Source organism: Lithobates pipiens, unplaced genomic scaffold (assembly GCF_037356315.1).
Source record: "Lithobates pipiens isolate NorthernLeopardFrog02 unplaced genomic scaffold, aLitPip1_a1.2 Scaffold_22, whole genome shotgun sequence".
Taxonomy (NCBI): Eukaryota; Metazoa; Chordata; class Amphibia; order Anura; family Ranidae; genus Lithobates; species Lithobates pipiens.
This window is the reverse complement of record NW_027507784.1, coordinates 195993217-196010186: the sequence shown is the minus strand read 5'-3', so window position 1 is coordinate 196010186 and position 16970 is coordinate 195993217. Positions and strand designations below refer to the sequence as shown.

The following is a 16970-nucleotide window of genomic DNA, read 5'->3' as shown; positions in this document are numbered from 1 at the left end:
AGAGAACAGGCCCTGTATATCAGAGTCCCCTCACAGGATGAACAGCAGGTCCTTTATATCGAGAAAAAGTGAAAAAAAAATAGGCCTTCGTGCTACTATTTTAAAGGTGAAAAATATGAATAAAGAGAAGGGTAGTAATATACCTCATACAAGAAAAAAATACATCAATATGCAAATAAATAAAGTACACTTGACAAATATTCGAATAAATATGTGCACGTGCAAATTTGCAATAAAGTGCCATAACTGAAGACCCCCTGGTGGCTAAAAACAGAACGGAGGTTGTTTGCTTTGCTTGATGTGCCTATTTTCAACAATTGGAGGTGAGAGTTCTGGGAGCCCATAGTCTCTCGTGTTATAGAAGTACCTTTTACCTGCTGTTTCTTTGAATACTTCTGGTGCCATTGAACAAGATTCTGAGATTTATTATATGGACTATATTCTGTGCCTACTTTCTGCATATTCACTAATATACATGATTTTTTAAGCACGTAGCACCTTATTCATTATTATAGTTGATTTGCGCAGGACCATTTTTAATTTTAATTTTAGGTCCTGTACATCGGGGTCCCTCACAGGACAGACAGCAGGCCCTGTATATCGGGGGTTCACTGGCAGGCCCTGTATATCGGGGTCCCCTCACAGTACGGACAGTAAGCCCTATATATCGGGATCCCTTTGAAGGCCCTGTATATCGGAGTCCCCTCACAGGATGGACAGCAAACCCTGTATATCGGGGTCCACTCACAGGACAGACAGCAGGCCCTGTATATCGGGGTTCACTCGCAGGCCCTGTATATTGGGGTCCCCTCACAGGACAGACAGCAGGTCCTGTATATCGGGGTTCCCTTGAAGGCCCTGTATATCGGGGTCCCCTCATAGGGCAGACAGCAGGCCCTGTATATCAGGGTCCCCCTGCAGGCCCTGTATATCGGTGTCCCCTCAGAGGCTCTGTATATCAGGGTCCCCTCACAGGACGGACAGCAGGCCCTGTATATCTGGGTCCCCTCAGAAGATGAACAGCAGGCCCTATATATTGAGGTCCCCTCACAGGACAGACAGCAGGCCCTGTATATCCGGTTCCCCTCACAGGACAGAGAGCAGGCCCTATATATTGGGGTCCCCTCACAGGACAGGCAGCAGCCCCTGTATATTGGGTCCCCTCACAGGAAAGACAGCAGGCCCTGTATATCAGGGTACCCTCACAGGACAGACAGCAGGCCCTGTATATCGGGGTCCCCTCGCAGGCCCTGTATATCGGGGTCCCCTCACAGGATGAAGGGCAGGCCCTGTATACCGGGGTCACCTCACAGGACAGACAGCAGGCCCTGTATATTGGGGTCCCCTCGCAAGCCCTGTATATCGGGTTCCCCTCACAGGACCGACAGCAGCCCCTGTATATTGGGTCCCCTCACAAGAAAGACAGCAGGCCCTGTATATTGGGGTCCCCCTACCAGGACGGACAGCAGGCCCTGTATATTGGGTTCCCCTCACAGGACAGACAGCAGGCTCTGTATATCGGGGGACCCCCTACCAGGAAGGGTGCAGGCCATATATATCGGGGCCCCCTCACAGGATGGAAAGCAGGCCCTGTATATCGGGGTCCCCTCGCAGGCCCTGTATATCGGGATCCCCTCAGAGGACAGACAGCAGGTCTTGTATATCGGGGGGCCCCTCGCACGCCCTGTATATTGGGGTCCCCTCACAGGAAGGACAGCAGGCGCTGTATATCGGGGTCCCCTCACAGGATGAACAGCAGGCCCTGTATATTGGGGACCCCTCACAGGAGGAACAGCAGGCCCTGTATATTGGGGTCCCTCACAGGACAGACAGCAGGCCCAGTATATCAGGGTCCCCTCACAGGACAGACAGCAGGCCCTGTATATCGGGCGGCCCCACGCAGGCCCTGTAAATCAGGGGCCCCTTGCAGGCCCTGTATATCGGGGTCCCCTCACAGGATGAACAGCAGGCCCTGTATATTGGGGTCCCCTCACAGGACAGACAGCAGGCCTTGTATATCGGTGTCCCCTCGCAGGCTGTGTACATCAGGGTCTCCTCACAGGATGAACAGCAGGCCCTGTAAATTGGGGTCCCCTCAGAGGACAGACAGCAGGCCCTGTATATTGGGGTCCCCTCAGAGGACAGAAAGCAGGCCCTGTATATTGGGGTCCCCTCAGAGGACAGACAGCAGGCCCTGTATATTGGGGTCCCCTCAGAGGACAGACAGAAGGCCCTGTATATCGGGGTCCCCTCGCAGGCCCTGTATATCAGGGGGCCCCTTGCAGGCCTTGTATATCGGGGCCCCCTTGCAGGCTCTGTATATCCGGGCCCCCTCGCAGAACATATATATCGGGGTCCCGTCACAGTACGGACAGCATGCCTTGTATATCAGGGTCCCCTCGCAGGCCCTATATATCAGGATCTCCTCACAGGATGAACAGCAGGCCCTGTATGTTGGGGTCCCCTCACAGGACAGACAGCAGGCCTTGTATATCGGGGCCCCCTCGCAGGCTCTGTACATCTGGGTCTCCTCACAGGATGAACAGCAGGCCCTGTATATTGGGGTCCCCTCAGAGGACAGACAGCAGGCCCTGTATATCGGGGTCCCCTCACAGGACAGACAGCAGGCCTTGTATATTGGGGTCCCCATACCAGGATGGACAGCAGGCCCTGTATATGGGGGTCCCCTGACAGGACAGACAGTGGGCTCTGTGTATCGGGGGACCCCATACCAGGATGGATAGCAGGCCATATATATCGGGGTCTCCTCACAGGATGAACATCAGGCCCTGTATATTGGGGTCCCCTCACAGGACAGGCAGCAGGCCTTGTATATCGGGGTCCCCTTGCAGGCTCTGTACACCGGGGTCTCCTCACAGGATGAACAGCAGGCCCTGTAAATTGGGGTCCCCTCAGAGGACAGACAGCAGGCCCTGTATATTGGGGTCCCCTCAGAGGACAGACAGCAGGCCCTGTATATTGGGGTCCCCTCAGAGGACAGACAGCAGGCCCTGTATATCGGCGTCCCCTTGCAGGCCCTGTATATCGGGGTCCCCTCGCAGGATCTGTACATGCGGACCCCCTCGTAGGTCCTGTATATTGGGGTCCCCTATATATCAGGGTCTCCTCACAGGATGAACAGCAGGCCCTGTATATTGGGGTCCCCTCACAGGACAGACAGCAGGCCTTGTATATCGGGGTCCCCTCGCAGGCTCTGTACATCGGGGTCTCCTCACAGGATGAACAGCCGGCCCTGTAAATTGGGGTCCCCTCAGAGGACAGACAGCAGGCCCTGTATATTGGGGTCCCCTCAGAGGACAGACAGCAGGCCCTGTATATCGGGGTCCCCTCACAGGCCCTATATATCGGGGTCTCCTCATAGGATGAACAGCAGGCCCTGTTTATTGGGGTTCCCTCACAGGACAGACAGCAGGCCTTGTATATCGGGGTCCCCTCACAGGCTCTGTACATTGGGGTCTCCTCACAGGATGAACAGCAGGCCCTGTAAATTGGGGTCCCCTCACAGGACAGACAGCAAGCCCTGTATAACGGTGTCCCCTCACAGGACAGAGAACAGGCCCTGTATATCAGAGTCCCCTCACAGGATGAACAGCAGGTCCTTTATATCGAGAAAAAGTGAAAAAAAAAATAGGCCTTCGCGCTACTATTTTAAAGGTGAAAAATATGAATAAAGAGAAGGGTAGTAATATACCTCATACAAGAAAAAAATACATCAATATGCAAATAAATAAAGTACACTTGACAAATATTCCAATAAATATGCGCACATGTGCAAATTTGCAATAAAGTGCCATAACTGAAGACCCCCTGGTGGCTAAAAACAGAACGGAGGTTGTTTGCTTTGCTTGATGTGCCTATTTTCAACAATTGGAGGTGAGAGTTCTGGGAGCCCATAGTCTCTCGTGTTATAGAAGTACCTTTTACCTGCTGTTTCTTTGAATACTTCTGGTGCCATTGAACAAGATTCTGAGATTTATTATATGGACTATATTCTGTGCCTACTTTCTGCATATTCACTAATATACATGATTTTTTAAGCACGTAGCACCTTATTCATTATTATAGTTGATTTGCGCAGGACCATTTTTAATTTTAATTTTAGGTCCTGTATATCGGGGTCCCTCACAGGACAGACAGCAGGCCCTGTATATCGGGGGTTCACTGGCAGGCCCTGTATATCGGGGTCCCCTCACAGTACGGACAGCAAGCCTTGTATATCGGGATCCCCTTGAAGGCCCTGTATATCGGAGTCCCCTCACAGGATGGACAGCAAACCCTGTATATCGGGGTCCCCTCACAGGACAGACAGCAGGCCCTGTATATCGGGGTTCACTCGCAGGCCCTGTATATTGGGGTCCCCTCACAGGACAGACAGCAGGTCCTGTATATCGGGGTTCCCTTGAAGGTCCTGTATATCGGGGTCCCCTCACAGGGCAAACAGCAGGCCCTGTATATCAGGGTCCCCCTGCAGGCCCTGTATATCGGTGTCCCCTCAGAGGCTCTGTATATCAGGGTCCCCTCACAGGACGGACAGCAGGCCCTGTATATCTGGGTCCCCTCAGAAGATGAACAGCAGGCCCTATATATTGAGGTCCCCTCACAGGACAGACAGCAGGCCCTGTATATCGGGTTCCCCTCACAGGACAGACAGCAGGCCCTATATATTGGGGTCCCCTCACAGGACAGACAGCAGCCCCTGTATATTGGGTCCCCTCACAGGAAAGACAGCAGGCCCTGTATATCAGGGTACCCTCACAGGACAGACAATAGGCCCTGTATATCGGGGTCCCCTCACAGGATGAAGAGCAGGCCCTGTATATCGGGGTCCCCTCACAGGACAGACAGCAGGCCCTGTATATTGGGGTCCCCTCGCAAGCCCTGTATATCGGGTTCCCCTCACAGGACCGACAGCAGCCCCTGTATATTGGGTCCCCTCACAAGAAAGACAGCAGGCCCTGTATATCGGGGTCCCCCTACCAGGACGGACAGCAGGCCCTGTATATTGGGTTCCCCTCACAGGACAGACAGCAGGCTCTGTATATCTGGGGACCCCCGACCAGGAAGGGTGCAGGCCATATATATCGGGGCCCCCTCACAGGATGGAAAGCAGGCCCAGTATATCGGGGTCCCCTCGCAGGCCCTGTAAATCACGGTCCCCTCAGAGGACAGGCAGCAGGTCTTGTATTTCGGGGGCCCCTCGCAGGCCCTGTATATTGGGGTCCCCTCACAGGAAGGACAGCAGGTGCTGTATATCGGGGTCCCCTCACAGGATGAACAGCAGGCCCTGTATATTGGGGTCCCCTCACAGGATGAACAGCAGGCCCTGTATATTGGGGTCCCTCACAGGACAGACAGCAGGCCCAGTATATCAGGGTCCCCTCACAGGACAGACAGCAGGCCCTGTATATCGGGCGGCCCCACGCAGGCCCTGTAAATCGGGGGCCCCTTGCAGGCCCTGTATATCGGGGTCCCCTCACAGGATGAACAGCAGGCCCTGTGTATTGGGGTCCCCTCACAGGACAGACAGCAGGCCTTGTATATCAGTGCCCCTCGCAGGCTGTGTACATCAGGGTCTCCTCACAGGATGAACAGCAGGCCCTGTAAATTGGGGTCCCCTCAGAGGACAGACAGCAGGCCCTGTATATTGGGGTCCCCTCAGAGGACAGAAAGCAGGCCCTGTATATTGGGGTCCCCTCAGAGGACAGACAGCAGGCCCTGTATATTGGGGTCCCCTCAGAGGACAGACAGCAGGCCCTGTATATCGGGGTCCCCTCGCAGGCCCTGTATATCAGGGGGCCCCTTGCAGGCCTTGTTTATCGGGGTCCCCTTGCAGGCTCTGTATATCCGGGCCCCCTCGCAGAACATATATATCGGGGTCCCGTCACAGTACGGACAGCATGCCTTGTATATCAGGGTCCCCTCACAGGCCCTATATATCAGGGTCTCCTCACAGGATTAACAGCAGGCCCTGTATATTGGGGTCCCCTCACAGGACAGACAGCAAGCCTTGTATATCGGGGTCCCCTCGCAGGCTCTGTACATCTGGGTCTCCTCACAGAATGAACAGCAGGCCCTGTATATTGGGGTCCCCTCAGAGGACAGACAGCAGGCCCTGTATATCGGGGTCCCCTCACAGGACAGACAGCAGGCCCTGTATATTGGGGTCCCCATACCAGGATGGACAGCAGGCCCTGTATATGGGGGTCCCCTGACAGGACAGACAGCAGGCTCTGTATATCGGGGGACCCCATACCAGGATGGATAGCAGGCCATATATATCGGGGTCCCGTCACAGGATGGACAGCAGGCCCTGTATATCGGGGTCCCCTCACAGGCCCTATATATCGGGGTCTCCTCATAGGATGAACATCAGGCCCTGTATATTGGGGTCCCCTCACAGGACAGACAGCAGGCCTTGTATATCGGGGTCCCCTTGCAGGCTCTGTACACCGGGGTCTCCTCACAGGATGAACAGCAGGCCCTGTAAATTGGGGTCCCCTCAGAGGACAGACAGTAGGCCCTGCATATTGGGGTCCCCTCAGAGGACAGACAGCAGGCCCTGTATATTGGGGTCCCCCTCAGAGGACAGACAGCAGGCCCTGTATATCGGGGGTCCCCTTGCAGGCCCTGTATATCGGGGTCCCCTTGCAGGCCCTGTATATCGGGGTCCCCTCACAGGATGAACAGCAGGCCCTGTATATTGGGGTCCCCTCACAGGACAGACAGCAGGCCTTGTATATCGGGGGCCCCTCACAGGCTCTGTAAATCGGGGTCTCCTCAGAGGATGAACAGCAGGCCCTGTAAATTGGGGTCCCCTCAGAGGACAGACAGCAGGCCCTGTATATTGGGGTCCCCTCAGAGGACAGACAGCAGGCCCTGTATATCGGGGTCCCCTCGCAGGCCCTGTATATCGGGGTCCCCTCGCAGGCCTTGTATATCGGGGTCCCATCACAGGACGGACAGCATGCCCTGTATATCAGGGTCCCCTCGCAGGCCCTATATATCAGGGTTTTCTCACAGGATGAACAGCAGGCCCTGTATATTGGGGTCCCCTCAGAGGACAGACAGCAGGCCCTGTATATCGGGGTCCCCTCGCAGGCTCTGTACATCCGGGCACCCTCGTAGGCCCTGTATATCGGGGTCCCCTCACAGAACAGACAGCAGGCCCTGTATATTGGGGTCCCCCTACCAGGACGGACAGCAGGCCCTGTATATGGAGGTCCCCTGACAGGAAAGACAGCAGGCTCTGTATATCGGGGACCCCTTACCAGGAAGGATAGCAGGCCATATATATCGGGGTCCCGTCACAGGATGGACAGCAGGCCTTGTATATCGGGGACCCCTCGCAAGACCTATAACGGGGTCTCCTCACAGGATGAACAGCAGGCCCTGTATATTGGGGTCCCCTCACAGGACAGACAGCAGGCCTTGTTTATCGGGGTCCCCTCGCAGGCTCTGTACATTGGGGTCTCCTCACAGGATGAACAGCAGGCCCTGTAAATTGGGGTCCCCTCACAGGACAGACAGCAGGCCCTGTATATTGGGGTCCCCTCAGAGGACAGACAGCAGGCCCTGTATATCGGGGTCGCCTCGCAGGCTCTGTAGATCCGGACCCCCTCGCAGGTCCTGTATATCAGGGTCCCCTCACAGGACAGACAGCAGGCCCTGTATATTGGGGTCCCCCTACCAGGACAGACAGCAGGCCCTGTATATGGGGGTCCCCTCACAGGACAGACAACAGGATCTGTATATCGGAGGACCCCCTACCAGGAAGGATAGCAGGCCATATATATCGGGGGTCCCATCACAGGACGGACAGCAGGCCCTGTATATCGGGGTCCTCTCGCAGGCCCTATATATCGGGGTCTCCTCACAGGATGAACAGCAGGCCCTGTAAATTGGGGTCCCCTCAGAGGACAGACAGCAGGCCCTGTATATTGGGGTCCCCACAGAGGACAGACAGCAGCCCCTGTATATTGGGGTCCCCTCAGAGGACAGACAGCAGGCCCTGTATATCGGGGTCCCCTCGCAGGCCCTATATATCGGGGGTTTCTCATAGGATGAACAGCAGGCTCTGTTTATTGGGGTCCCCTCACAGGACAGACAGCAGGCCTTGTACATCGGGGACCCCTTGCAGGCTCTGTCCATTGGGGTCTCCTCACAGGATGAACAGCAGGCCCTGTAAATTGGGGTCCCCCCAGAGGACAGACAGCAGGTCCTGTATATTGGGGTCCCCTCAGAGGACAGACAGCAGGCCCTGTATATCGGGGTCCCCTCGCAGGCCATGTATATCGGGGTCCCCTCGCAGGCCTTGTATATCGGGGTTCACGTCACAGGATGGACTGCATGCCCTGTATATCTGGGTCCCCTCGCAGGCCCTATATATCAGGGTTTTCTCACAGGATGAACAGCAGGCCCTGTATATTGGGGTCCCCTCACAGGACAGACAGCAGGCCTTGTATATCGGGGTCCGCCCGTAGGCTCTGTACATCAGGGTCTCCTCACAGGATGAACAGCAGGCCCTGTATTTTGGGGTCCCCTCAGAGGACAGACAGCAGGCCCTGTATATCGGGGTCCCCTTGCAGGCTCTGTACATCCGGGCCCCCTTGTAGGCCCTGTATATTGGTGTCCCCCTACCAGGATGGACAGCAGACCCTGTATATGGAGGTCCCCTGACAGGACAGACAGCAGGCTCTGTATATCAGGGACCCCATACCAGGAAGGATAGCAGGCCATATATATCGGGGTCCCGTCACAGGATGGACAGCATGCCCTGTATATCGGGGTCCCCTCGCAGGCCTTATTTATCAGGGTCTCCTCACATAATGAACAGCAGGCCCTGTATATTGGGGTCCCCTCACAGGACAGACAGCAGGCCCTGTATATCGGGGTCCCCTCGCAGGCCCCATATATCGGGGTCTCCTCATAGGACGAACAGCAGGCCCTGTTTATTGGGGTCCCCTCACAGGACAGACAGCAGGCCTTGTACATCGGGGTTCCCTCGCAGGCTCTGTACATTGGGGTCTCCTCACAGGATGAACAGCAGGCCCTGTAAATTGGGGTCCCCTCAGAGGACAGAGAGCAGGCCCTGTATATTGGGGTCCCCTCAGAGGACAGACAGCAGGCCCTGTATATCGGGGTCCCCTCGCAGACCCTGTATATTGGGGTCCCCTCGCAGGCCTTGTATATCGGGGTCCCGTCACAGGACGGACAGCATGCCCTGTATATCGGGGTCCCCTCGCAGGCCCTATATATCAGGGTTTTCTCACAGGATGAACAGCAGGCCCTGTATATTGGGGTCCCCTCACAGGACAGACAGCAGGCCTTGTATATCGGGGTCCCCTCGCAGGCTCTGTACATCGGGGTCTCCTCACAGGATGAACAGCAGGCCCTGTATATTGGGGTCCCCTCAGAGGACAGACAGCAGGCCCTGTAAATCGGGGTCCCCTCGCAGGCTCTGTACATCCGGGCCCCCTCGCAGGCCCTGTATATCAGGGTCCCCTCATAGGACAGACGGGGAGATGTCAGGAAGTGTGAGGAGATGATCCCATGCCCAGCCCACACGTCGGACTGGTTAGGCCGCTGTAACAATGTGACATTTAAGGCTGCTGGTGGCCCCGCCCGGGGAGCGGGGAAGAAGGAGAAGTGCAGGCTGCCTCCCTCTGCTGATAGGTGGATCAGGAGGGTGTCCCTCTTCCCAGACTTTTGTGGAGTGTGGAAAGTGCCTGGCATTCAGACGCTATGCTCCTCTATTAGAAAGAATTGCTGCCATTGGGAGCCATAGAGATCGGCGGATGGTGACCAGCCTGGGCTGACCGCTCGCCCGGCCCGCCCGGCTCGGAAGTTTGGAGGATGAGAGCGGCGCTGTAATTGGTAAGGAAGTTTCACTTTGACAAGTTGTGAGAGAACATGGAGATCGCTGTGTGTGGATGAGGGGACACTGGTCGGCGTGTGTAGACGTGTCTGTGAGGAGAGGAGACGAGACAGGAGAGGAGAAGTTAGGAGAACTCCTCTACAAGTGTCTGTGATCTCATCTGACAAACCTCCCCACACCACAACACTGTATTCTGTCTTGTTTACAACTGGACGATCTACAGGAGGGAACTGGGGATCAGTCCCATCACCCCCATAAGATCCATACTAATAGACAGCAAGCTCCTCTACCAAATGGGGCACAGGAGGGATCTGGGGATAGGGAGATCACCCCCATAAGATCCATACTGATAGACTGCAAGCTCCTCTACCAAATGGGGCACAGGAGGGATCTGGGGATCAGTCAGATCATCCCCCATAACATTTATACTGATAGACTGCAAGCTCTTTTGACACACTGGGCACGAGGGATTTGAGGATAGTCAGATCACTCCCATAGGATCCATACTGATAGACTGCAAGCTCTTCTGCCACACCGGGCACAGGGGGGATCTGTGGATCTTTGAGATCACCCCATAAGATTCATACTAATAGACTGCAAGCTCTCCTACCAAATAGGTCACAGGAGGGATCTGGAGTCCAGTGAGACCACCCCCATAAGATCCATACTGATAGCTCTTCTATGACACTGGGCATGGGAGGGATCTGAGGTTCAGTGAGATCCTCCTCCAAGACTCATGTGACCAAAGATCCATACTTTCCTGGTACTGATAGAGTGCAAGCTCTTCTGCCAAGGCACAAGAGGAATCTGGTATTCAGTGAGATCACCCCGTTTCCTGTGACCAAAGAGCTATACTTCTCCTGGTATTGATAGACTGCGAGCTCTTCTACCAGATTTGAAGCAGGAGGAAGCTATGGTTCAGTTGGACTATCCCTATACAGCCTTTAACTGAAGATCCATACTTTTCCTTGCACTAAAAGACTGCAAGCTCTTCTACCACAATGGGCAGAGGAGGGATCTGGGGTTTGGTGAGATCGCTCCCATCCTCCAGGACTGTAAGCTCTTTTAGTCTTTATGACACATTTAAATGTTTATAAACTGTAATCTAAAGCTGGCCATAGATGGACCAAAATTTGTCCTATTCAGCAGGGACCGGGTACATTTCCATGTGTGGTCGCCCTTACTCTTCATAAGTCGATCGTTAGATTAACTTCTAGATCACTTCTTGTGTCTTGTGTTTTTTTCTGGATTTTAGGTTGATATTCTGTCTCTATCATTTAAAATACACCTATGATAAAAATTATAGACCCTTCATTTCTTTGTAAAGGCACTTTCACACTGGGGTGGGCGGGTGTCGGCGGTAAAGCGCCGCCATTTTTAGCGGCACATCATTGTTGTTTTTGCGGCTCATTTCAGGTGCTAGCGGAGCACTTGTCACCCCTGATAATGGCCAAAAATGTGTTCAAAGCGCCGCTGCAATGGCGCTACCCATTGATTTCAATGGGCAGGTGCACTTTAGGAGCTGTGTATACACCACCCCTAAAGCACCTCAAAGATGCACCTCAACTTCTTTTAGCATCCTGCCAGCGCAGCTCCCCAGTGTGAAAACCCGCGCTATAGTGCGTGTAAAGTGCTTCAGTGTGAAATTAGCCTAAGTGGGCAAACTTACAAAATCAAATCATTTATTTTCCCCACTGTATCCCCATAGACTAAAAATTCCTCTACTTATTTTGGTTCACACGAGTGCAATAGGTTGTAACGTACCACAACACATACTATTATACTACCATGTCTTACTACCATGCATTGAGATGTGTTGATTTTCTGTGTTGCAACAAATGGTGTCTGTCTGATTGTTTTATTGCATTGGCAGCCATACACGTTAACATGTGCAGAAACACATTCACGTTCATTAGCACAAAGCACCACAATGCCAAGGTGTGAATGTGCCCTCAGGTTATAGCTGCCAATACATTGTGTATTGCTCCTGATTACCACACTCCTCTACCTTGTGTATTATAGACATTGGAAGATATAAGCTGCTCTATCGGTTGTTCCTGTGTTTATAGATTGTATAGGTGGGGTGAAGTTTGGGTTCACCACTACTATGGGTTCAAGGCGAATCCTGCAGGTTTTAAGATTCACAGAATTTATGTTTAGCTTTGTACAGGAACATTTTTGTTAAGTAGTCCAATGCTTTGCCTTTAGGTCCCGTTCATACCACGATGCATTGGACTACGCTGAGTATGTGTGTTCAGTTCACACCACCATGGTGTGATGGTACGCACTGAAGAAATTACAACATGCTGCATTTTTAAGAAGCACAGGTTGTTGCAACATACTTCAGAGCATAAAATTGAACAAAATGCAATTTCAATAAAGTAAAAAAAAAATAAAAAGGTAAACAGTGCAATACGTTGCTTCACCCTGTTCCCTTCACAGTGAAAACAATGGGAAAAGGAAAATGCTGCTCCAGGTGAGTGATGGGACCATGTAGGCTGATAAGTGGACTCGTCCCAAGGGTGCTAGCCTCAGCTTGCTGGCCGTGCAATAGGGTAGAAAGAAATGGATGGCTCCGAGGTAAATGATAAATGTCTTTAACCACTAGGCGTCCGCGCTATAGGCGAAAGACGGCTACAGCACGGACTCCAATTGCTGGGAGGGTGTCCCTGGATGTCCACTTGTTTATTTCCCCAGGCGCGCTTCGGGGAAATTCTGTGTTGGCCATGTCCCTTGGACACAGCCAATCACAGATCTTGCTAAATGGCCAGTCACAGCAGCAATTTAGCACTCAGTCTGAGTGTCCAATGAGAGATGATATGTAAACATATGAGATCATCTCTCATTGCCAGCTCTCCCTCCTCACACAGAGACCGCGTGTGAGGAGGGAGAGCGAAGGTTGCAGCGTGAGTGTTAGAAAAAAAAATAAGCCCACACTGCCATCTGTCATTGCCATCTGTCCCCAGTGTCAACTGTCCCCAGTGCCATCTGTTTCCAGTGTCACCTGTCCCCAGTGCCATCTGTCCATGCCACCTGTCCCCAGTGCCACGTATAAGTGCCATCTGTCATTACTGCCATGTATTAGTGCCATCTGTCATCAGTACCACATATTAGTGCCATCTGTTATCAGTGCCATGTTTTAGTGTCACGTGTCATCAGTGCCACATATTAGTGCCATCTGTCATCAGTGTCACGTGTCATCAGTGCCACCTGTCAGTGTCACGCACCATCTGTTATCAGTGTCACGTGTCATCAGTGCCACGTATCAGTGGCATCTCTCATCAGTGCCACGTATTAGTGCCACCTGTCATCAGTGCCACGTATCAGTGCCATCTGTCGTCAGTGCCACATCAGTGTCGCGTGTCATTGTCCTGGTGCTCCAGGGCCTTCAAAAGTGTAATAGGTAGTCAACAAGTTAGATGTGTAATTTATGCTCCTAGAACACCTGATGGCGCTCCCTGCATGTTGGGCCTCTCTATGTGGCCAGGCTGTGGCAAAGTCCCACACATGGTAGCGTAATACTCAGGAGGAGTAGCAGAATGTATTTTGGGGTGTCATATGTGGTATACACATGCCATGTGAGAGAAATAACCTATTACATTTTTGTGGAAAAAAAAAAACCTTCATTTTGCAAAGAATTGTGGGAAAAAAATGACAACATCAAAAACCTCACCATGCATCTTACTAAATACCTTGGAATGTCTACTTTCAAAAAAGGGGTCATTTGGGGGGGTATTTGTACTTTCCTGGCTTGTTCGGGTCGCAAGAAATGAGATCGGCCATCAGTACATCAGGTGTGATCAATTTTTTTATGATTTGCACCACAACTTGTAGGCTCTCTAACTTTCACAAAGACCAAATAATATCCACTAATTTGGGTTATTTTTTTACCAAAGATATGTAGCAGTATAAATTGTGGCCAAAATTTAGGAAGAAAAATTAATAATTTGCAAAATTTTATCACAGAAAATGAGAAAAATGCTTTTTTCATTTATAGTGCAAAAAATAAAAAACCCAGAGGTGATCAAATACCACCAAAAGAAAGCTCTATTTGTGGGAAAAAAGGATAAAAATTCATTTGGGTACAGTGTTACATGACTGAGTAATTGTCATTCAAAGTGTGAGAGCACTGAAAGCTGAAAATTGGTCTGGTCACGAGGGGGGTTTAAGTGCCCAGTTGTCAAGTGGTTAATGTAAAATTCGTAACATAAATGACACCACAGGACATAAAAACAAGTACAGGTACATGCGTTTCACACAGCGACGCTGCTCTTATAGCTTATATAGTGAAATGCGTCTACCTGTACCGTTTTTTTTGTCCTGTGGTGTGATTTATGTTATGGATTTTACAATAAAGAGACTTATCATTCACCTGGGAGTGCAGCCATCCATTTCTTTCTACCCTTCACAGTGCACACTTGTAGCCATGGTATAGCACAGTCTGTGCATGTGAGTAAGCTCTCCAACCATGGCCACAAAGGTTAGAAGGGCCAGTAAAAGGACCTTTAGATAAGCCAGCTTCCTCACTACAAAGAGGGGCACAGAGCAGCCTTTGGCAAGCCATAGATTATGCAATTTTCTTTCCTGCAACCACGGGTTGCAGGAAAGGAAATCGTCTGATTCCCTCCTTCCCGCAGCACTATTGTGTCCTGCCAGCAAGGAGTCTTCCCTGCCAGCAGAACAAAATGATTACTGCTGGCGGCTATATATATTTTTGTATACAAAAATCTGACAGGCTGATTTTACTGAAGTTGATCAATGGATTAAAGGGGTTGTAAAGAGAATTTTTTTTGTTTTTAATAACAAACATGTTATACTTACCTCCACTGTGCAGCTCGTTTTCCACAGAGTGTCCCCAAACCTGCTCTTCTGGGGTCCCTCGGCAGCTGTCTCGGCTTCCCCCCCGCAAGTATTTCTCACGTTCATGCGAGCTCCCTCGCATGGTGAGAAGCACTTGTGGGCGCGCTCCCGTGATATAGCCGGCAGCTATAGCCACTCACTGTATCACTCGGCCCCGCCCCCCAGTGCGCTGCGTCATTGGATGTGATTGACAGCAGCATGAGCCAATGTCTGCGCTGCTTTCAATCCATCCACTCCAGCCAATCAACGGCCAGGCTGAGCGGCAAAGAGGATGTCGGAGGCGAGCGCGGGACTTTCGAGGGGTCAGCTAAGTAAAACGGGGGGGCTGGGGGGGCAGGCACTGTCAGATGTTTTTTCACCTTAATGCATAGAATGCATTAAGGTGAAAAAATGTTTACCTTTAACTTCAGTACAACCAGCATGGCGATAGGTGGATCGAATCTCAGTCGGTCCCTGCTTAACCGGACGAGATTCGATCCATCTGACACCTGACAGGTGATCCATTTCCACTCTATTCAAAGCTAAAATGAAGGTTTGACTTTAGTTATACTTTAAGGCTGCTTTCACACTGATGCACTTTACTGCTGCTATAGCGCTAAAAATAGCGCCTGTAAAGAGCCTCTCCTCTCACTCCTGTGTGAAAGCCCGAGTGCTTTCACAATGGAGCAGTTCACTGGCAGGACAGCAAGAAAAGTCCTGCAAGCCGCATCTTTGAGGCGTTGTAGGAGTGGTGTCCTAAAGCACCCCGCTAGTGGCCAAAAAGGGCCGCAAAAACGATGGTAAAGCGCCACTAAAATTAGCGGCGCTTTAGTGCCGATGCCCCCAACGCCTCAGTGTGAAAGTAGCCTAATAGAATTGTCCAGTAGCTTTAGCAAGACCCGGGACAAATCACAGCAAACTTCTATTAAAGCTTGATGAAAACGCACGTGTACCTACTAAAACTGCCAGGAAAAAAGAAAAACATTTTTTTTCAAATTGAATCAGATTGGGATTCTGCTATATATTAAAGTGATTGTAAAGGTTAGTGTTTTTTTTTAAAATAACAAACATGTTATACTTACCTGCTCTGTGTAAGGGTTTGGCACAGAGCGGCCCCGATTCTCCTTTTCTGGGGTCCCACGGGTCTCCTCTTCTCCAGTGCCCCCACGGAGAGCCGCTTTCCATAGGGGCACTCGTGCGGGTGCACTCCCGAGTCCTGCTGCTGCGTCCATTGACACAGACAGCAGGACTAGGCCCCGCCCCTCGGCTCCAACGTTATTGGATCTGATTTACAGCAGCGAGAGCCAATGGCTCCTGCTGCTATCAATCAATCCAATAAGGACCCGAGACAGGGACTGGAGCTGCTGTGGATGTTCCCGTCGCTGGAAAGACAGAGTTCAGGTAAGAAAAAGGGGGGTTCTGGGGAGCTGCATCACAGGAGGTTTTTCACCTTAACGCATAGAATGCTTTTAGGTGAAAAACCTCAAAGGTTTACAACTCTTTTAACCAAGCTAACTGCAAAAGAAATAAAATCAATTCCGCGGCCAAATATGCGTGGCAAGTATACGCTGTCACTTGACTGTCTGTGAAAATTGTACTATTCCATAAAACCACATACAGCTTTAGGGTACCCACAAGCATGTTATTTAAAGCATTTGTGTGTTTTTTAATGTTGTCCTCAAAGCCGCATGAAAAGACCCTTTCCCCGCTGTGTTGTCTTGTATTTTCTTGGTATATCTCCCACATGGCAGTGCCCAGCTTACCATGCCTTTTTCACAGTACTTTTCCTATAGCCCTAGTAATGGGCAGAATTTACTAACAGGATTCCTCCTGATAGATTTTAATGTGATTTACAGCTAAGTTTTGGTTTGCCAGATTTCAAACCAGATTGGCTGAACCCCTGGTGAATGGAACTTATGGCCCGTACACACGATCCGAATATCGTACGACCGTTTCCGTTTAATAGTCGCAGGTAGAAATTGAATAGCTAAACAAAGTCCCGAAAATTTTCGTAAAAAAAAAATCGTAAGTGATGTCATGTGTTGTTCTATATTTGTATTGAATTTTCGGACGAAAACTATACTGACTAATCAAAAATCGTACGATCTGCAATTATACGAGGAAAATTATCGTGCACGCCCGATTGAATAAGATCAGATGAACGGTCGTGATCGACTGTCGAAAGTAGTGTACACGCGATCTAAAAATCGTACGATCCTTCCTTCCTTTTTGTACG

The 16970-nt window shown here is 51.3% G+C and overlaps 1 protein-coding gene across 3 annotated transcripts in view; it reads left to right on the top strand.

Moving 5' to 3' along the window:
• Positions 1-9632: 9632 nt before the first annotated feature.
• RHBDF1 (rhomboid 5 homolog 1) overlaps positions 9633-16970 on the top strand; it is a 208876-nt gene continuing 201538 nt past the window's right edge. For 2 of the 3 annotated variants that reach the window (XM_077448794.1, XM_077448793.1), the window contains exon 1: positions 9633-9894. The gene's annotated coding sequence lies outside the window, so the exon portion shown is untranslated. The remainder of the gene's footprint in view (positions 9895-16970) is intronic. The other variant, XM_077448795.1, reaches the window with a different exon arrangement.